The sequence below is a fragment of the Cupressus sempervirens genome, chromosome 3 (genome assembly GCF_028749045.1).
Source record: "Cupressus sempervirens isolate cs-2001-9-10 chromosome 3, ASM2874904v1, whole genome shotgun sequence".
Classification (NCBI taxonomy): Eukaryota; Viridiplantae; Streptophyta; class Pinopsida; order Cupressales; family Cupressaceae; genus Cupressus; species Cupressus sempervirens.
The window spans coordinates 1,015,044,801-1,015,068,683 of NC_143120.1; the positions used below are offsets into that span (position 1 = coordinate 1,015,044,801).

Consider the following 23,883-nt stretch of genomic DNA (forward strand, 5'->3'; position numbering starts at 1 on the left):
AAGTTAGTTACTTTTGATTCACGCCCCCTCTCATAAGTGAATCTTCCCACTTGTTAATTCCAACAATTGGTATCAAAGCTAGTTCTCACAAGAAGGAGCCTTACGGCTTGAGGATAAGGTTTAAAAATGGAATTTTACAAACTTGGGAAGATAATAAAGAATCAGACAATTGACATACAACTTTTTTTACATGCTTTGGAAGAAGCTAGAGGAGAACTGATAAAATCCTTAAAAGGAAGAAAAGAGATTGCCATAGCTGAGAATGACACATAGTACAAGGAGATTGGCCTCTCAAATCTATTTTCAAATGGAGATTCTAAAGAGTTTGATGTAGCAATAGCAAACCTAATGGAGAAGAATAGAGCTCAAGAAGAAGAAATCAGAATACTCAAGCTTGAACAAGAATCACAATACATAATGCTTTGTGAAGTAACTGAACAAAAGACATAACCAACTAGTATAATATAAACAATAAAAAATAGATTTCAATCCAAACCACTACAAATTCTTATAATAGAATCATAATATTTACATGCAACATGCTTGATTGTAAGGCCTTTTAGGTTATGGTGGAAGAGATCTCAACACCAATAGTTTTGCAATACATCACAAGATCCAACCACTAGCTAACCCAGATTCATAAACTAGTAGAAAACCCCAAGAAAAATCTAAAACTTCTGCTCACAAGCCACCAAGAAACCTTCTTGTTTCCAAGCTCACACTTAGCTACTAGCTCTACTAAACTTGGCTCCTCTTAGCTACTCCATGTTGAACTAAGTAAGAAATGATGTCTCAAGGAAAGACAAGTCCCCTTACATATACTAATCGAAGCCGCAAGTCATCCTATCATAATAGACATTAAATTAGCACTCACATTAAATTCAGCCTCAAGCCATAAGTTGGCTTGCAAGAGATATTAGATACATGAAATAATTAAATACTTAAGACAAGCCCCAAGCTTACAGTGCATAACTAATTGTTATAACAACATAAGAGTATGCACCCTTAGGCATAGGTCCACATGTCATTCAACATTCCAAATCCAAGAGTGCACATACCAACTACCTCAAATCGAAGCTCATGGAAATAATCTTTAAACTCTGGCAATAAATCAAGAATACGAGAGCATCATCACTAAGTTGTCTCCAACTTAAAGATGATTACTCCAATTATCATGCACACTTAGGATAAGGATCCCTATTATGTCTTGAATATATCCCCAATGACACAAACTATAGGTCTGCCAAATTCAAGCTCGATGCTCTTGCATCAAAAGCTCAATAGCCATATCCACTCATTATGATAGCAAGCATCATTGCAAGAAATGATATTAACCAAATAATTTGAATTGCTCATTATGCTATAAAATATAGAGAGAAAAAGAAAAATAGGAAGATGAATCTTCTATGATCTACATGACAACTAATTGAGGAATATAAATTTGAGATATTTTAAAGAATTAGAACATGGAAGAATACACACAACTATTATGTAAGACATCCCAAGATCCAACCACTAGCTATCATAGACTCACAATCTAGTATAAAAATCAAAGAGGAATATAAACTCATGCTCGTAAGCCACAAAGAAACCTTCTTGTTTCCAAGCCCACACATAGCTACTAGCTCTACTAAACTTGGCTTCTCTTATATGCTCCATGTTGAACTAAATAAGCAATGATATTTCAAGGAAAGACGAGGCCCCCTACTTATACTAATCCAAGCCACAAGTCATCCTATTATAATAGATATTAAATTAGTACTCATATTAAATGCACCCTCAAGTCATAAATCAGCTTGCAAGAGACATTAGATACACAAAATAACTAAATACTTAAGACAAGCCTCAAGTTTACAATGCATAACTAATTGATATGACAACATAAGAGTATGCAACCTTAGGCTTAGGTCCATGTGTCATCCAACATTCCAAAACCAAGAGTGCATATACCAACTCCATTAGATTGAAGCTCATGGAAATAATCTTTAAACTTTGGCAATAAATCAAGAATATGAGACCACCATCACTAAGTTGTCTCTATCTTAAAGATTATTACTCCAATCATCATGCATACTTAGGATAAGGTTACCTATTATGAGAATCCCCAACCACACAAACCATAGGTTCACCAAATTCAAGCTCGATGCTCCTACATCAAAAGCTCAATAGCCATATCCACTCATTACCATAGCAAGCATCAATGCAAGAAACAATATGAACCAAATCACTTGGAGGGGAAAAGAAAAATAGGAAGATGAACCTTCTATAATCTACATGAGAACTAATTAAGGCATATAACTTTGAGATATTTTATAGAATTAGAACATGGAAGAATACACACAATAGTTCTACAAGACATCACAAGATGCAACCACTGGCTAGCCTAGACTCACAATCTGGTAGAAAATCCCAAAATAATTCTAAACTTGTGCTCACAAGCCACAAAGAAACTTTCTTGTTTCCAAGACCACACTTAGCTACTAGCTCTACTAAAATTTGCTCGTCTTAGCTACTCCATGTTGAACTAAATAAGCAATGATGTCTCAAGGAAAGACAAGGTCCCCTACTTATACTAATCCAAGCCACAAGTCATCCTATTATAATAGACATTAAATTAGTACGTACATTAAATGCACCCTCAAGCCATAAGTCAGCTTGCAAGATACATTAGATACATTAAATAATTAAATACTTAAGACAAGCCCCAAGTTTACAATGCATAAGTGATTGATATGACAACATAAGAGTATGCACCCTTAGGCATTGGTCCACGTGTCATCCAACATTCCAAATCCAAGAGTGCACATACCAACTGCCTCAGATCAAAGCTCATGGAAATAATCTTTAAACTCTAGCAATAAATCAAGAATACAAGACCGCCATCACTAAGTTGTCTCTAACTTAAAGATGATTACTCCAATCATCATGTGCACTTAGGATAAGGTTCCCTATTATGTCTCAAACATATTCCCAATCACACAAATTATAGGTCCACCAAATTCAATTTTGATACTCCTACATCAAAACCTCAATAGCCATATCCACTCATTACCATAGCAAGCACCAATGCAAGAAATGATAGAAACTAAATCATTTGAATTGCTCATTGTGCTTTAAAAAATAGAGAGAGAAAAGAAAAATAGGAAGATGAACCTTCTATAATCTACATGAAAACTAATTAAGGCATACAACTTTGAAATATTTTATAGAATTAGAACATGGAAGAATACAAATATTTCTTCCTCTTCTATTATATCTCATCAAGGAAAAAACCATTTTAATGTGGTGTTTTGTAATGAAAATGTGATCTAAGTAAAAAAAGTTTGATGGCTTTCATTTTGTCCTATATAGGAAAAGTTGGTCACTCTCAACCAAAGTAATAAATATGGCCTGTAAAACTAAAATAATACATTAATAGTAAACATTAATATCTTTTTTCATTTGGATACTTGCAAGATATGTGTCAAAAATTTAAAGCAGGGACATGGCATGTGGATGTTATAGCAAAATACCTCAAAGATAGGGCACAAAGACATTCTATTTCCCAATTCAACTCTCTAAATTTGAGTTGGGATTAGAAATAGATCTCCATTTTTAGAAGATAACCCAAAATCTTATGCTTTCTAATTATCTCAACTTTTGTCTTCATTTTCCCTAATTGTTCTCCATCGTCCATTCAAACTTTAATTATCCTTATAAAAACTCTTTAAACCCATATGAAAAAATCCAAAATCCTATTTACTTCTCATTTATGCAAGTTTTTTATTCAAGCAATCACTGTCCTTTAAGTTATTTGTTGAATTTCTAAATCCAAGTGTCAAATCCAACATGGAGTGCCACTTCATCAGAATGTAAAGAGTTAATAGAGTTGTAATTTATAAGGGGTGTTTGAATTTAGATTAATATATTTATGCTTAGTAATTTTTGCTGTTTGCAAGGCTTTCATGCTTAGTACTGTGGTGTTTTAAAATAATTTCTTGCGTAATAACTTTTATATTTCCCCTATGAATATTTGGTGAACCTAACATGGACCTACAACTTGACAAGTGCTTGAAGGCAACTTAAAAATCCATTTCAATTTCAATCATATGTTCGAGATATATATATATATATATATATATATATATATATATATATATAATATCTACATATATTTTGCAAGTAATAGCACTTCTTCGCCTTATTCTTATTCTACTGCAACTGACTCTTCAGTTTTCTGCATCTAACAACATTTTTCTACATGTGCTCCTTCAGCTAGTTGGATATGCATTAATCTTTGTGCAGTTGATACTACATATTGGCACAATTAATAGTTTATAATGTTTTAATCAAGAATGCATTATGTTGTGAAAATTGACATTCTACCACAATTGCCTATTAATTTTTTGTAATTATTTTCTAGCCCAGAATTGACATGGAGGTATTTTAAAGGTATTTTTGTTTGTTGTTTCAATGCGGGAAAGAGATCCAATATCAAATGGAAAGCAAATTATTCATGCATGCATCAGATTTTAGATTGAGGAAACAATTGAAAAAAATTTAGAGGCAAAACAATGTTGTTGTAAGTTGTTTTTCTGTTTATCAGTATTTATAAAGAAAATTCTCTCGTTTCTGGTATTACTTCAACCACTACTGATATTAATATTGTTTTTCATCATTTTTTTTTTGGTTATAGCAGATATTATATTAGGCAAACTGCTATTGTAAAAAAATTTTGCTTCAAAGTCTTTTTTACTTCTACTTAACACTATTCAACACTTGGTTACATATAAACAACCTTTTCTTTCCACATACCACAAAATTACAATTACCCAAAAACTATGACATATTGCCTCTCTTACTGTAATGGAAAAATCTTGTTTCAATATTGTGGCGACAACACTAATAGACGCACAGGGACTAATTAAGGGAGAACTTCACAGGGTAGACAGGCTTCTCATCAGTGTAGAAAAGACCAAAATGTTTCTCCGTCTCTTCAGGATTTTCCTTTTCGTTGTCTCCCTTCTTGTTCTCATTGAAAAGAGCGAAGATATAAGTGTCGATGCTGCTCCCAGGTCTCTTTGGAGTCCCTGCGTTGGACAATACATGCTGAATGAGATTATTGATGTAAGTCTGCGCATTCTCAATTGGCAGATCTGGATGTCCCATGGACCATTGCAGAGACAAGAGTATCGACCATGGCATAAAAAAGGTTGGTGTAGGACAAATCTCCATCTGCAACAGGATTCGTAGGGTTGAAGAGCGCGTAATCTAAACCGATGGATTTACTGCCGACGTAGGAGAAATAGGGGTAGACGTCCGCCATGAAAGGAGAGCCATGGTCTTGCAGGAACTGGAGAATGGAAGTCATGCTGTCTTTCACCGACTCAATGAACGTCCCCTGTGATGGATTGTCGTATGAGCCGGTGTGAGTGACGGTCATGGAGTGGGTTATGGATGTTGATATTGTGAAGGCCAACAGTCATCATTGTTCCCTCCAATAATTGAGTCTCTTGGTTTCCAAAGACTCTTCATTTATAATATTATTGGAGCCCATTTATATGCTGCTCCTGCTCATTTTGTAAATAACTTTTTCTTATTAATTCAATACTCTGCAGTCTGGACGTAGCCACTATTGTGGTGAACCAGGATAAATCCGGTGTTGTGTATTTCTTCTTATTGTGACATTTAATTTCTTTGTTTAAATCCTTTCAATTGGTATCAGAGTCTAGTTTTGGCCTGATCATGGGTTCAAATCTCCTCAGTGCCTTCTCGACCCACGTAAGCACCTGGTATGCACTTCGAGAGGGAGATTGTTGGGTGATGCGACGCGGTCCCCCACCCACAGGTGGTTAATTATGTGGTGTTCCATGTTCACTAACAGTCATAGCTTTTGGTGCAACGGTAAATGGGCCCTACAATTGGTATTAGAGCTCGAAGTGTGCAGATTGGAAAATTAGTGTTGAATTTTCTAGAAAGATGGAGGATTTGAAAATAGAGAAATTTACAGGCAAGAATTATAGCCTATGGAAAGTGCAGATGCGTTCCTTGCTGGTTAAGCAAGACTTGGCTCTTGCAATCGAAGGAAAGTCTAAGACACCATCTACAATGACTGATGAAGATTGGCAAAAGATGGATGACAAGGCGATGGCATCCATTTTTCTCTCACTAGCAAAAAATGTCTTGTTCAATGTCTCAAATCAGACGTAAACGAAAGAGGTTTGGGACAAACTTCAGAATATGTATCAAACGACGTCGGCTGCAAACAAAATCTTCATTATGAAGAAACTCTAGAAACTAAAAATGAAGAAAGGGATTGCAATGTCAAATCATATAAATGATTTGAACACCCTATTATGTCAAGCAAGCTCGGTTGGTATGACTCAAGATGACAAATCCAAAGCAATCATCTTGTTATGTTCTTTACTTGACAGTTGGGATCCCGTAGTTACAGCTGTAAGTACTTCAAGCTCTACGAAGTCAAAGCTGGCCTATGATGAAGTTGTTGCCACTTTATTAAGTGAAGAGATGAGAAGGAGTAACAAAGACTCCTCATCCGGTGATGCTCTCACTATGGTCAGCACTGAGAGAAGAGGAAGAAGCCATCATAGAGGAAATAATAATTACAATCAGCGAAGATCAAAGTCACCCAATCGTTCAAGGTCAAGAGGTAGGAATGGTGAATGCTAGTTTTGTGGTAAGCTTGGCCACACAAAGAGAAATTGTTGGACTTACAAGAAAGCACAAGAAAATGTGAGAAACATGGAAGCAAATACAGCCTATGAGAAAGATGAATGTGCTTTAGTTCTTTCTACAAGTGACACAAAATCAGATTCTTGGGTGATAGATTCTGGAGCTTCTTTCCATGCTACGTCATGTACAGATTGTTTCACAAACTACCATGAAGGTCAATTTGGAGAGGTATTTCTTGGAGACAATAAATCCTGCAAAATAGTTGGCAAAGGTGACATTTTGTTACAGCTGGAAGATGGAGGGAAATGGCTGTTAAAAGATGTTCCCCATGTTCCCAAATTAAAGCGAAATCTGATTTCGGTCAGTCAGCTCTTTGCCCAAAGATATTATCCATTCTTATATTCAGATACTTGGAAAGTTACCAAAGGTTCAAGAATAATTGCCAAGGGAAACAAAGTTGGCAATATTTATCTCCTTGAGAAGCCTACTGAAATAGGGGCTGCTATGACAGTCATGGGCAGCGATGCAGCACTTTGGCATCAAAGATTAGGTCACATGAGCAAATAGGGCCTTGAGATAATGCTCAAAAGGGATCAACTACCAGGTCTCCAATCAGCAAATTTGGAATTTTGTGAACATTTCCTTTACGGAAAACAAAAGCAGGTCAGCTTCTTGAAAGATGGAAATGATCTCAAGAAGAAACCATTGGAACTTGTACACTCAGATGTCTTTGGTCCAGTTGAGGTAAGCTCTTTAGGAGGTTCAAAATTTTTTGTTACATTCCTTGATGACTGTACTAGGAAAGTATGGATATACATGATGGCAAATAAATCTGAAGTTTTTTCTAAGTTTAAAGTTTTCAAAGCTCTTGTTGAAAACCAAAGGGGTCATAAGATTAAAAGTTTAAAATCGGATAATGGAGGTGAGTTTTGTTCGTTGGAGTTCGACAATTATTGTGCAGATAATGGTATTCGTAGGGTGAAAGTTGTACCCTACACCCCTCAAGAAAATGGGGCAGTGGAAAGACTCAATAGGACAATAATGGAGAAAGCTTGGTGTATGCTTTCTAATGCAAGATTGGGTAAAGAATTCTAGGCTAAGGCATGTAATATAGTCGTATATCTCATTAATCGAAGTCCTTCTTCAAGGTTGAATGTCAGAATTCTAGAAGAGGAATGGCAAGGTAGAAGACTCTCTTATTCTCATCTTAAAGTTTTTGGTTGTCAGGCTTTTGCACATGTGCCCAAAGAAAAAAGAAGCAAGTTGGATCCTAAATCCGAGCCTTGCATATTCGTTAGCTATGGAGAGGATAAGTTTGGCTTCAGGCTTTGGAGCTTAACTGATAAGAAGATTATTAGAAGCAGAGACGTTGTCTTCAATGAGAAAACATTTCCAACATTAAATTCTTAGGAAATGTCTGAAAAAGAATTTGTGCCAATCGTTGCACAAAGGAATGTTGGATTGAATCCAAAAAAAAATTCTAACACTATTTCATATAGTCCCACCTCTGTACCATTTCCAAATTTATCATCTTCTTCCACTTCTGGGAACACAGGACATGATGATAGTTCTACACAAGAGTTTTTTGATATCTCTTCTCATGATAGGAATTTGTCTCTCCATCACGATCAAGCTTGTGAAAGTTTTTCAAAACAAAGTACAAGGGATCTTCTTACTACAATGGGCTATCAATAAAAGGACTATAATGCTCATCCACAGATGCAAGGTGGGCAAATAGAACCATAGGACATCAATCTGGAGGATGAGAGTAATTCGCAGGCTGTGCCGATTGATATCCATGGCAATCCCGTCTATATACAAAGTACTCACAGTAAACGTATGTCACTATATCCATTTGAGCATGGTGGAAACTCAAGCCATAATCTTGGCAATACACGTGGGTAATTTCAGAGTGTAGGTCTAACTAATCTGTAGCCTGCACATAATCCGCAAGGGGCAAATGAAAACCAGGTTCAAATGCAAGTAACAACGGTGAATGTGCAGGGTGCAGAACTCGATCCGCAATATGTTAGAGCTGTTTCACAGGGTCTGCAAATTGATTTGTAGGACGTTAATGTGCAGGGTAATCATGGTGGGAGCATAGACTAGCATCTTGGTAATTCACGTGAACAGCTTCATGCAGAGGAGACAATTTCACTGCAGTTTCATGGCAGTCAAAGTCCCTTTCACTGTGTAGGTAATATGGCAGGTCGAGGTAACATGTCTGCAAATCAACATAGTTTACATACCAATTTTGAGGCACCCAATACAAATATATTACAGGGACATTTAGCATCGCATGGAGAAGGTACACTTCAAAATAATCTTCAAGCGTTTGATCAAACATACCCTCATGATATTGGAAACAAGTCTCACAGTTCCAATACACAACAAAGATGATACATTGTCTCAAAAGGAAGCCCTCATGAGTTATGTGATATGACCATTTCAAAATCTAATAAAAATCAAAGTGATGTCTATCCTAAAAGGACTGCTATTAAAGATAGAGGAGAACAAGACAATCCTCAAGGCTTGAGAAAGTCTACTAGAGAAAGAAAAATACCAACTAAATTCTCTGATTATGAATTATTGTACGCTGAAGAAGCAGAGCCTTCAATTCTCGTTTCAAAATTTTTAGAACCATCTACATTCAAAGCAACTCTCAATGATATCAATAGTGATAAATGGCAAACAACGATGCATGAAGAAATGGATTCTTTACTCAAGAATCGAACCTAGGATTTGGTCTCTCTTCTGCCTAATCGAAGACCACTTAGGAACAAGTGGATATATCGTGTGAAAGATGAAGCGAAAGGCAATAAACGCTTCAAAGCCAGATTGGTGGTAAAGGGATTTGATCAAAAACAAGGGATAGATTTCAATGAAATCTTCTCACCAGTTGTCAAAATGACAACTATCCAAACTGTTCTGGGATTAGCAGCAGCATGGGATCTTGAATTAGAACAACTTGATGTGAAAACTGCTTTCCTACATGGTGATGTAGAAGAAGAACTATACATGGAGCAGCCACAAGGGTTCGTAAAGAAGGGACATGAACACCTTTATTGCAAATTAAATCGGAGCTTGTATGGCCTGAAACAAGCCCCAAGATAGTGGTATGTAAAATTTGATCACTTCATGGCTGAGCATAATTTCACAAGATGTGAATCAGACCCATGTGTCTACTTTAAGAAACTTTCAAGTGGAAAGTTTGTCATCTTTCTTCTTTATGTCGATGACATGTTAGTAGCTGGCACAAAAAAAATAATTGTTAATGAGTTGAAGCAAAAATTGGCAAGCAAATTTGCAATGAAAGACTTAGGGGTGGCCAAAAAGATTCTTGGCATGACAATCACAAGGGATAGGAAAAAGAGGGAAATCACTTTGTCTCAAAAACAATACATTGACAAAGTTGTTGAAAGATTTGGCATCACTGAATCAAAAATAACTCCTATTCCTCTTGCTGGTCACTTTCGATTAAGTTCTGAATTATGTCCTCAAACACAGGAAGACAAAGAATTTATGGAGAAAATTCCATACAAATCAGCCATTGGTAGTATTATGTATTCTATGGTTTCTACTTGCCCCGACATTGCTCATGCGGTAGGAGTTGTGAGCAAGTTCATGAGCAATCCCGAAAAAGCTCATTGGGAAGCCGTCAAATGGATACTCAGGTATCTAAAAAGCACTTCAGATTATGTTTTATGTTTTGGCGGAAACAAAGTTCAGCTACAAGGTTACACTGATTTTGATCTTGCTGGAGACTTGGATAAATGAAGGTCTACCACTAGTTACACCTTCACATTTGCTGGAGCTGCGATTAGCTGGGCATCACGGTTGCAACATTCCATTGCTCTTTCTTTAGCTGAAGCTGAATACTTAGCTCTTTTCAAAGGTGCAAGGGAAATGATTTGGCTTCAGTGGTTACTGTTCATCAAAATGAATATAATCTATTTTGTGATAGCCGTAGTGCGATCTTCATGGCACATAATCAGTCATCCCAACGTCGCTCCAAGCATGTTGATGCACATGCTCACTTTGTTCGTCATGGAGTCGAAAAGGGCAAGCTAAATGTTGTCAAGATTGACACCAAGATCAATCCGGCTGATAAATTCACAAAGGTTGTTGCCAAAGAGAAGTTTGAATGTGCTAGAACTTCTCTTGGGCTTGTGAAGAAAAGATAGATCATTCTTGAGCAGGGTATTGGGTGATCAGTTTCAACATTGGTTGTCCTTCAGGTGGGAGTTTGTTGATATTGTGAAGGCCAACAGTCATCATTGTTCCAACCAATAATCGAGTCTCTTGGCTTCCAAAGACTCTTCATTTGTAATATTATTGGAGCCCATTTATATGCTGCTCCTGCTCATTTTGTAAATAACTTTTTCTTATTAATTCAATACTCTACAGTCTGGACATAGCTACTATTGTGGTGAACTAGGATAAATCCGGTGTTGTGTATTTCTTCTTATTGCGACATTTAATTTCTTTGTTTAAATCCTTTCAATGGAGACCTTTATGTTGTTCTGCAGATTGGCATTCTCAATGGCCTTTTGAATGTTTTGAATTGCAGGAACAAGATATGAGAAATACTCAGCATTATTTTCCATTGCCAAAACCTCATTTCCTACAACAATGTATTTGATATTAGTGGAAGGGTAGAAGGCTTTGATGTTGTCATTCACCCACCTGTTTGCAGCATCTTGACTGGAAGCAACAGCTTGCAGTCTAGGGTTGTCCACTCCTACAATCACATCGATTCTAGAGCCTACAAGTGCCTGTAGTACATCTGCGTTTGGTCCATAAATTCTCATTTTCCTAATGTCGTTGTTCTTGAGCAAAGAGAGAACGTCACCTGGGCTGGGTAGATAGGTTGCATCCATTCCATAGTTGACCCCTATCTGCTCACAATCTATAATATAAACCACAGATCATTACAAGTATACAATAAAAGATTAAACAGTCGCTAATTCCCTACTTAGTTGTTTAGATATAGACTTGTAAATAGGTATTGCTTAATGATCCGATCTTTAATTTACCTCCATGCATCGAGCTTAGCAGAATGGTGGTGCAAGAAATGAGAAGAAACATAAACTTTTGGTGTTTGAGATACTCCATCATGATTGATAAAATGCAGTGAAGATAGCAGTCCCTAGCATGCTAATTTATAAGCAGCTGCGTTGTAATATAAACTTGACTGATTAAAAGAAATGAAATTTTTGCCGTCTAAACTCTGCTGAAGGCAGTTGTGTAATGACATCCATTAAAGCCGCATCATTTGCCAATTGAAGTTTTGTTTGACTCTTATTGCCCTGCATATTTTGTCCACACATCAATCTAGATACACATTTGATCGTGTTGTGTGGATCATCATTTGTCGGACTTGGCATTCGTTTACGAGATTTTCGGCAGATTAGAAATTGGCTACAAAATTGACTACCAATTGTACCTTGGGTTGCAATAGGTAGGCCGACATGATAAAAGGGGTAAAATTTTTATGTATGTACAAAATTTATATTTGAATACAAAATATTTTAATTGTAAGTAAAATTGTAAATCAAAATCGAATTCTGATTATAGTGTATCTTCAATTCTTATTCCAATGATCTTAACAATTAATTCTATACAACAATTATGTTATATATCTTAATTCTAACTATGTTTTGAATTGATTAAATATTATTATATTATATTGTTTAAATTTATTGTAAATCTCTTTTTTTACCTTGATGATAACAATAGTTATAATGGATATCTCAATTCTAACATACTAATTGATTTTGTTATAATATATTGTCTCAAGTTTTCCTATTCAAATGGACACTAGTAGGAAACAAAGGAAAAGAAAACCTTTAGTTTTACCCAAGACTTTTATCCTATACACTTTTACATTTTAAAAGGGGCATACCGTAGTATAATCAAATATAGAAGTTTATATTGCAAACTATGATGTATAAAGGTCATAGCAATCTTCCTCTTCTAGTCATATCAATGAAAATTTGGATATGTCTTCATTTATTAGAATCTGTCATGAGGTAGCTCATTAGTCTTGAAGTTTCCATATCCGATTCTACAGTTGTCAATACACCTTCCCTTTTTGCTGGCATAAATTGCAACTCATTTGAAATGTTAGTAAAGTTAGGAAGAACAAATTTTACATTGAGTTGAAAAATTTGAATGTGCCTAACTCACATATGCCTTTTTTCTTACTCAAGTTTATATGAGTTTTAAATTATGTATCCATTTCATATGTTTGATGCTTGTCATAGTCTTCCTTTTAAACAGTATCAAGAACTTTGAAAATAATAATCAAGGATTCTATATGAAACTAGAATGTAGTAGTTCCTATAGCCCTACCTACTATCATAGTCTTAAATATCCTAAGAAGCATAAATTAATTCATTAATATCTGATCTGACATCAAAGTTAGCCTATTCAATGAGTGACCATTATACTAGGGAGGGTATCACAAAGACATATGTATTGAATTGGAAAGTTCTAAATTTTCGTATAGGGAGATTCTTCTTACCAATGTTCAAGACATGTCCTAAAATATAACTCTAAGGAATAGATAAAAGAACTATAAAAGGGTAAGCAAAATTATGGCTTACCTACTAAGAGGAAAGGAATCGACAAAAGCAAACCATTCCAAGGAGGATGAATCTTGAACTAATTTCTAGTAGGTTAGAATAATTGGGAAATGGTCAAGTGTGTTATGCTGACAAATTTACTTCATCCCTTAATTCATAGATTCTATGTCCTATGATCAAACCTAATCCCACCATTAATACAAATTATTCTATTGCATAACATTTCAGATTTAGGGTTTAAATGATCAATTGACACTACAATTTAGTAAGCAATTTATAACCCAAGTACTAGTTTAGTCTTATAATTGAGTTTTGATAGGTCATTGCTAGTTATTTTGAAATATGTTGTAATACAAATGCCCATATATTTGATATGAAATTCCCCTATTTATGAGAGTCATATTCTTCGAGAATGTTAAAATTAAAAATCTTTGACTCACTGATTTGAAAATTGCTACAAAAGACAGTTATATCAAAAGAGAATTTATACATCATTTTCCTTGGCATATTAGATTGATTACAGGCTCCCTTTAAGAGCAAAATAAGGGATTTGGGGGAAAGTTCTTGAGCATAGTTAGAAAATAACAATACCTAAAACTAATATTGGCATGACAACCAAACACTAATACATTAGGGGTTAATTTGCGACGTCAATTTGTGACAGCAAGTAAATGTAATGTGTTTTTGGCTTTTTTTTTTACAATTATAGCCTGACGACGTCGCAATTTCAATGTCATCGAGCTATAATTTCAAAAAAAAAACAAGCATTGGTCATTTTGTGGGTTTTGTTTTGTGGGTATACAATATATGCTATGCGACATATTCATCCGCATTTCAAACATTTCCCGTCATGACATATTCATCTGCCATTTCAAACATTTTTCATCATGACATATTCATCCGCCATTTCTAGAGAAGGGTGCATTGTTTTGCTTTGAGGTTGCATTTTTTCAAGGCAGGGGCACATCCATCATTTGCAACCTATGTCATTTTATCAAATGGGAGCTACATTTTGCACATGCCTATATTCCATTTGATATTGCACACTACGTTCCAAGTTGGGAAAGACTACATTTTGAAAATTACCTGCACTTTCGTTCAACGAGGGCAATGTTTCAAATATGTGCCTATGTTCAAGCATTGGGTGCACTATTCTTCAATGGCATGCCACCGTTTTGATGATTGGCGAGCATGTGCAATGGAGACTAGTGCGTAGGTCATGGTATTGTGGTTTAAAGGAGGGGGATTCGGCTTGTGTTTACAAGGCAGCATTCCAAGGCAATGGCCAACGCTCTTTTGTGATTTGTGATTATTTTGTACATTTTAATTTCTATACCAAAACCCTATATTTGGTTGCTAGAGTTATGGTTTTATTAGACATTATTAGGGTTACAACTTATTGATATAGTTGTAATAAAAATTTGTCAATACATATGAGTTTTTCATATGGTCACTTGAGCCCTGCAACAAGGAAATGCTTATGAGCTATTTTAAGCTATCATGAGATTTCTACATTAATGTTTGTAAAGGATATATATGCTTCAAATTTAGTTTGTTGAGTGTGGGTTTTACAGTCCTAGGAGAGGATGTGGAGAAATGCTGAGGCTTTCTTTCCATTCCTGTGCATATTCTTTGGAGAATCTTTAGATAGAGAGAGACTATGATGGTAAAGTATTGCTGTCAAATGAGAACATGTAAATCTAAATTATTTTGAAATGGCAACAATTTTCAGTAAATTTTTGAAATCATTGACAATTTTTGTTTGGATAAAATTGTAGAGAATTTTTTTCTAATAACATAAGAAATAAACAGCAGCAACAGCGTAAAATTACAAGTAATAGAGTTAATGTTGCATACATATCTAACAAAGAAACTGATTGTTGTTAGTTTGTTTCAAAACATGTCTACTATTTTTTCAACTGAGATAATATGAAAATGTTAAGAAAGTTTAGTACATTACATCATACAGCAATGAATTTCTATAAACATTGAGAAATTAGGATATATCAATGGACAAAAATCCTACTAAAATGATATCAGATATTTCAATTCATTGAAAATTTCAAAAAAGTGAAATTGCACTCTAAGTCTAGAATCCAAACAACAATCATTTATGTAATCCATTTTAATTTGCATGAGGAACATAATTAGCATAAACAACATCAATTCCTCATAAACAATTTTTGAGATACAAATGAAAAGTAATATAAAATTAAATAACCAAAAAAGAACAGCCAAAGGCCATATTTTTTCAACCTATTGTTTGGATAGGGTTGGAGTATGCATGCAGCCTAGTACATGGACAGGCTAGGAGCTCATGTTCACTACATGGATAGGTAGGGATGGTCTCTTTAGAAGCCTCATATCTTCCAAGAGCTTCAAAAATTTATTTTCGTTATCGTTATAGTCTTCATCTTCATCATCAAGATTAATTTCCAATGCTTCAAGAGAGGGTGTACTCTAAAGTAAGCAACTTATTATTTCAACTTCTGACCATACTCAAAAAATTTGATGGTCATTTCCTTGAGATGAGGATGTGGAGGGGTGATGTGTAAATAGGTATAACCATCTCCTACATTTCAATGAATAATTTAAGAATTTAAGACAAACTATGATAACTTACTTTAAAAAGAACCACATTTATCTATTATTTACCTCAATTCAAGACATACTACCTCAAACAAGAAACTTATACAATTGCTAGGTAATTTTTTATGTTTGAACATACCTGACTAATTAAGCCAAACACAGAGAACATTTGAAGATTTGGAAGCCTGTGAAATAGTTTGAATAATGGAAAAGCCATTTCTTCCCATTGCAAGAGTATGTGAAGTTTCTTCAAGGACTGAAAATTACCTATAATGTCAAGAAACCTTTCTAGAAATTCCCTATATCTAAGATAGCCATCATTAGGTGTGGATTCTAGTCATAGTTCCTTGAAAGTGTCTCCACAATACATTTCAAGATGAGAAATTGCATAAGAAAGCTCATAGAACAAAGTACCATTTACTCTCAGATCCTCAATCATAAATGCATCCATACCTTTGAGTTTGGAACAATCAACTAATACAAACTCAACTTCGTAGATATTAAGATCTTCTATAAATGATGAAGAGATTACTGCATGAATTAGCCCCAAACAATATGTCATGACAAGTTTCCGAAGAAGGGGACAGAAAGATACCAAGGACGCTAAAGAATCATCTGTCATTTGAACATGAGAGAGGTAACAACTAATGAGGTTGGGGAACCCAAGAAAACTAGTTGGAAAGCTAGTGAGAATGTAGTCACCCAGATTAAGCATGACAAGACGTAAACATGAAAAGAGATCAGGGATATCTTCTTCTACATATCTTGGATTAGTAGCGTCATTAGTAAAGCAATTATTTGTAAGGCAATTTGAGAGATAGAGATGTTGGATATTGTGTTGAGATGCATATTCTATCCATTTATGCACATTTTTAGGAGAGAAGTATATTTTTTAATCTAATGTATATTTTAACTAGACTTTTAGCTTATATGTTTTGAAATTGCTTTTAGTGGCTTAACGTTGTAAGGTCTCTTGAAATAAGACCTTCAGGCAGTTGGTCAAAGTTTTACAAATAATCTTATCCACAAATTTTCCTAGAGAAATTGATTGAATGTTATAAAAGGTGATTGGGTTAAATGTCTTAGGAATAAAGTCAAAGAAAGTATTTTTAAAATATTAAATTATTTAGCTAGGTCTAAGAAGATTTGTGTACTTTCAATAGTTTTTCTTAGTGTGTGAAAGTTGTAGACTGAAGTTTTCATAGCCCAATTTTTGCTTCCTGCGAAGAACGATCATGTCAGATAATATAAGTGAAGAACAAAATAGGGAGACAATCACTAGATTGTGGTCTAAGTTGAAAAGAAAAGGTGATGGAAAATGTTATTGTCCTTGCAAAATTTGTAAGGGCTTAAACCGTAGAAGACTGCTAATCAAAACAATTAAGACACATTGTAGGGAGAATGGTCCCATTGAAGGGGCATGATTATCATCCACTGGTAAGTTATTCATTATATCATTTTAATAATTTATATACATATGAAATCACTTGATGATGAGTTGATGATCATGGTTTATTTATGTTAATCAAATTTATATAGGTTGACCTCCCTAGGGAAGTACATGATATGAACCACAACAATCCAAAGAATATGGTTTTCAAAGTGGAGGAGCATGGAGGTGCGAATATCCAAGGTGAAGATAATGATCCCATGGAAGATGACGATCATGTGCCAGAAAACACAATTGAAGATGATGGTATAAATACATTGATCCATGACACATTTAGTCCAAGCGTATCTGATCATGATGATGATGATAGCCTCGATGTACCTCTACTTGAGAAGGCATAGAAGCCCCTATACAAAGACTCCCAAACAACTCTTCTATTTGCTGTATTGTTGTTGTTGAATTTGAAGGTTATGAATGGTTTATCCAACATAACAATGTCACGTATGTTAAGGTATGTCATATATGTCTTTATAGTTAACAAAGGGTGAATAATGTACCACTAATATTATTTATATTAAAAAATTATATTTTTTGCTATAGATTGATAGGCGAGTTTCTGTTAGCACCACCAAATATTCTACCTCGCTCATATCGAGAATTATCTGCTGTTATAAAAGATATTGGAATGGAGTATGAAGCAATACATGCTTGTTTCAATGATCATATTATATATTATAAAGAACATGAATTTGTGACACAATGCCCTGTATGTCATACGAGTAGATATCGAACATATCGACTAACAAAAAAGGTGCCTCAAAAGGTTCTTCGTTGCGACAATTATTCAAGTGTAGTAGCTTGGCTCAATTTATGGATTATCATGCATGCAATAGAAGTCAAGATGACATTATTCGAATCCCTGTGGATGGTTCAGAATTTATGCACATAGAGGAAAAGTGGCAACACTTCAAAGAAGAACCTCGTAATCTCAAGCTTTCATTGGTAGCGGACGGTGTCAATCCATTTGGAGAGATGAGATCTGTTTACTCGGCATGGCCTGTTTTTGTTATCAACAATAAAATTCCTCCATGGATGTCAATAAAGAGGGAGCACATTATGTTGGCAATGATTGTTCCGGGTATCTTATCATTTGATAGTTATTAATTTACATGTACTTACAAATCTTGTAGTAAAATGATCACAATAATTATGTAATGTTACTATTCATTCAAGTAGGTAAATATCAAGTAAAAGATATGAATGTATATATTGAGCCTCTTATCGACGAGTTGGTGGAGTTATGGAACAGTGTCACTATGTATGATGTGTCTAGACCAATAGGACAAACACAATTTCAATTCAATGCAATACTTGCATGGACAATACATGATGCCCCAAAGCTAACACATTTTTGTGGTGTGTTATAGTGAATTCAAGTTACACATGATAATTCTAATCATAAAAATCAACATATTTAATAATCCAATTATATCATTATCTTATAGGTCTTCAAACAAAGGGAAAATTTGCATGTCCAGTTTGTGGTTCAAAGATGAAATCTCATCATTCAAAAAGTTTAGAAAAGCAGGTTTTTGATGAGTGTAGACACTTCCTCCAGAGGAATCATAAGTATCGAAGTACGAAAAAACATCTTTTCAATTGGAAAGAAGAGACTACATCAAAGACACGAAGAATGACACCTCACTTATGGAAGTTGAAATATAATAGAATTAATCGTCGAGGTAATGTCATTCCATGTAATGGTTTATGTTTGTAATTTATATATTTCTATTGTGATTTTTGTTTACTAATTGTGTAATTGATGATCATGAAGGTCATCAAGGCAGTACTGACAACCTTCCAAAGGGACTAAAAAGCTATCCCAGACAATTTAGTAGGTTGCCCTACTATGAGCACTTACAAATCGTGCATTTGTTTGATACTATGCATATTAGAAAGAATATAACAGAGACATTGTAGAAAATATTGGATGGAAGGCGTGACAAAGAAAAAATTGTCAAAATTTTTAATGACATTCATGAATCCAATCATGCATTGAAGAATTTCATTCACTCAAATAGCAACAGAGATCAAATAAATATAAGCACCCTTCCTTGGTTATTAACAGAGCAACAAAGTGATACCATAAAAGAAGTCATATGAAAAATTTGATTTCCCATAGGATTTTCTATGAACATAAACAATCTCATATAAAAAAATGAATTTGGGCTAGGGCTCAAAACACATGATTGGCATACTTTCATCAAGGTAAGTTATGTTCTTCTATATTTACAATATATTCATAAACTACACAAACTGTTCGTTATGTTATGTTAGAAAATAATGAAATGATTGGTTTATAATTATTGCAGTACGTGCTTCCTCTATATCTCCCAGAGCACTTCAACAATAACATCAAACAAGTGATATACAATCTTTTAAAATACATGAGGTAAGCAGTAATATCTATTCAATTTATTGTATATATTTATTATATTCGTGATTTTTTTTCTTGCTATGTAATCTATTGTATATTAGTTTGTAAAGTCTCGTATCTATATATTTTTTGTGACTTGAATTTCTTAATGTAAGTGGTTGTCATCTAAAGAAATCCATAAAGAAGATATAAACTATTGGAAGAGAAGAATTCTTCATTTACTATGTGAAATGCAAAAGTGTCTACCTCCAACTTTTTTCGATGCACAGGAACACTACCTCATACACCTAGTTGAGGAGATTGAATTGTGTGGACCTGTACACACTAGGTCAATGTGGATGGTTGAGAGGCACTTGAAATCTTTGAGGGCTTTGGTTTGATAAAGAGCACATTCTAAGGGTTCTATAGTAGAGGGATATATGGTATACTAGACTATGGTGTGCATTACTAAATGTCTTCTTAAGTTTGTATCAAATATCCATGTAGATCGCATTTGGGATCTCAAGCCTTTTAAAAAATTAGAAGGGGAGTACTTGATGGGGAAAGGTACATTGAGAAAAGTGAGAGGTAATAAATTATAAGATGTTATTGTAATAAATTATTTCTTAATCTTCAAAATAAATCGGTTGTAAGTTGTCTATTTTTTTTTTTGTACAGGTGCTCGAGAGTGGGATGCACTACATTTGTATATTGCAAAAAATCTTGATTGGATGACGATATGGATTGAATGATGTCAACATTATGGTCACACATTAACATGGGAAGGTGTATCTTCATTGGTTAAAGAAGTTCATCGTAATGGAGATTCTAATGTTATGCAAAGGGAAATAGATTTAGCACGTGGTTTAGGAGATTTCCAAGTATGTACAAATTTATTAATCACCCATATGTTTATCAACTCATGATACAATACATTTTGAAATGTTTCACATATTATTGCAAGTTAAACACCACAAGGCTATGTTTTTTAATGGTCAAAAATTTTCCGTCAAAGTATTGGATGAAATGAAAAAACTTGTGATTCAGGAATAACTGCAGTCTTTCAAGTGTCTAATATTTCATCTAGAAATGACTTACATCCTTGAGAGTCTGAAAATCGATACTATGGCATTTTGGATGGTATACTTGAGTGTGACTTTAGTTCCTTCAAATTAGTACTCTTCATTGTCAAATGGTACAAGCTATGACTTAATCCAAATGATCTTGATAGAACTGTTATTGAACATGATAATGGATTTACAATGGTTAATACAAGGTCGTTTGAACCAGTTGGGGATGAGCCCTATGTTCTTCCAAGCCAATGTGAGTAGGTATTTTACTCAGAGGTTCCACATAAATCGGGTTGGTCATTTGTTGTTAGACATAAACTGAGAGGAAGGCCAGTAAAGTATAATATGATGGAAGAAGAAGATACCAAAGAAGTAGAAGATGATGTTGATGGTGATCACAATCAACAGTTATTGGATGATGTTCCTGACACAAATTTTCATAAAGAAGAAGAAGAAGATGATGATGATGATGTTGCTACTGATGATGATGATGAAGATGATGTTGATGTTGATGATGATGATGTTGATGATGGCAAGGATGATGATGTTGATGATGATGATGACAATGACGACAATGATGATGATGATGGCAAGGATGATGATGATGATGATGATGATGATGATGATATGATGATGATGAGGATGATGATGATGATGATGATGATGATGATGATGATGATGATGATGAGGATGATGATGATGAAATTTAGAGGTATGCCATCAATCCTTAATCTATTTAATATTCATTTCTTGATAGAAATATATTTGTCTTATATGGTTACATAGTTTATTCATTATCTATTTAAAAGCTACAAGTTTCAACTACAAATAGAATACTGCTAATCTAAATTAACTATTAATCTAAATTAATTAAATAAAAGTATTTAAAACACATATTGATGTGTGAATGCATTGAGCCTTATTTTCTTTCAAGTCAAAAGCATTTGTCAGTGTTTACTTTAGAAAAGGGAATTCATCAAATATCTATAAAAAGGACTTGTACCTAGAATAAAATTCATAGGGAAAACATAATATAAGTGCTTACCCAATTTTTTGGTTAATAATTCTGCCTCTATAGGTGATTCAGAGACCCTAGGTGGACTTGCAATCATTCATAACAAGAGGGACTTCCATAGTGTTCTCACAACACCAACCAAGCATCTTCATAAGATCCCTGTCCTTGATCCAAGCCAACTCCATAATATATCAAAGTGCACACCAAATCCTTATGCCACCTTAGGTTCTACATCTTTGGAATAATCCCATGAATGTCCCTCAATCCATCCAATGGATTCATCCAAGCAATCTAATCAACAAACTATCAAATGCTCACAATGCCTCAATAGGCGCCAAACTTGACTTCAGCTTAACTAGGTGTTTCCTCCACCTCGACACACATCAAAAAACTTCAAATAGCATGCCCCCAAGGTGAATAAGCCCTCAACTCATCAGCTGATACAAAAACCAAATTTTAGCCCTTCACTAGGCCTACTTCCCTAGTAGGCTTATAATGTGAGCTTGATTTAAGTGTTATATTGTGTACCTTTTAATTTTTTTAATTTTTATATGATGCTTATGATGGATGTGATTATGATTATGATGTGATTATGCTCACGATAATTGAATTAAATTTGTAGGAAACTGAACCCCTTTCAAGAGCACCCCGCACAGTCTCATGGATTGACAGGTATAAGTCAATATTCCTTATAAATAGTCTATTTAATACACTTATCAATAGTAAGATTGATGTCTTCTAAGATCTCTCCCATTTGTAGGTACCAACGAATAGGTATTTGTCAGAAGTGTCATCCTCGAGTGAGGGAAATATAGGAATAGAAGAGGAAAGTGAGACATGCAGTTTATCTAGAACAAGGAGATTAACTAGAGGTCAAAGGACTAGGAGGAAATTCAATAAACACATTAAATTTTTCCTTGCTCAAGGGGGGTCATGTTCTTATGATGATGAGATATAAGGCAACATCGAGGTGCCCTTGAGGTACCAACATCTACAAAAACATTGGGTACCCATGGAACTTCCTCCAATAAACACTAATTTTTGTGTTAACGAGAGGATATATTGCATAGCACCATCATCATTACATGGTTTGGGCCTATTTTCTATGGATGGCATAAAGGTGTCTTACAACAAAGTTTCTGAATTGATGGAGCATGTTGGACCATGTTACGATTACAAAAGTTGGATGCATATTGTTCAATATAAAAAAAGAATGCGTAGGTATGCCCTCTCGAAAAATTATATACAACAGCAAGACAATAATCAAAGTAAAGTGTGGCTATATACATTGATGGAAGGCCAAAAGCAATAGGGAATATTGTGGGTTTTATAAATAGTACACGACCTAGGTCAACTATAAAGCAACCCAATTGCATATTCGAGGTGCGCGAGGAAAATTGTGTATTCATCTGTGCAATAAAATCAATACGTTCAGGGGAAGAGCTTCTTATTGATTACAATTTGAACCGCATAGATACAAATGAGGCTACTATCATGGGGGTTGGTACATACTATTAAACCAACTTTTAATCAATGACTCCAACATACCATTTAGTTAATAAATTTTTGGCTAACATTTTTATACTTGATCTTTGACATAGTGGCACAATATGGAGCAACCACCCAGAGGGGATGCTAGCAATTTTCCCGGCTCATCTACACATGAGCACGTAAAACTCATTGTAATTGTGCAAACTAGATAGAAGCAAAATGTTATTTTTTTAATTTTATTTTCTTCATTGTTTTGGAGTAATTTTGATAATACTAATACTATTGTTGTCAGAGAGGGCCAATGGTCGGAGGGAGGGAAAGGAACCTGTAGTCCCTCAGTAGCCCCCCACCCCTGAGGAGGACCCTTTCTATATTGATTTAACAGAGACCAGTGACCCGATCGGTTCGATTAAAAAGGTGCTAAAGAAAATTGATAGAGAAATTATACGTTTGGCAACCATAAAGCCTACTACTCAGGAAATAAAAGATAGGGGATCTGAATTGTTGCACACCTCTGAAACCTTAAAAGTAAGTATTAATGAAATTTTTAATTATAACAAGAGTTCAATAATGGTTTTTATGTTATGCTCTTTTATGGCATTAATTAAAATATGGATGCCTTGTCTTTACAGAGTTTTTTGCATGATTTTGAG

At 34.7% G+C, this 23,883-nt stretch overlaps 1 pseudogene; it reads right to left on the reverse strand.

Moving 5' to 3' along the window:
• Positions 1 to 4,732: 4,732 nt before the first annotated feature.
• Positions 4,733 to 11,787, reverse strand: LOC149570206 (glucan endo-1,3-beta-glucosidase-like; annotated as a pseudogene).
• Positions 11,788 to 23,883: the final 12,096 nt, after the last annotated feature.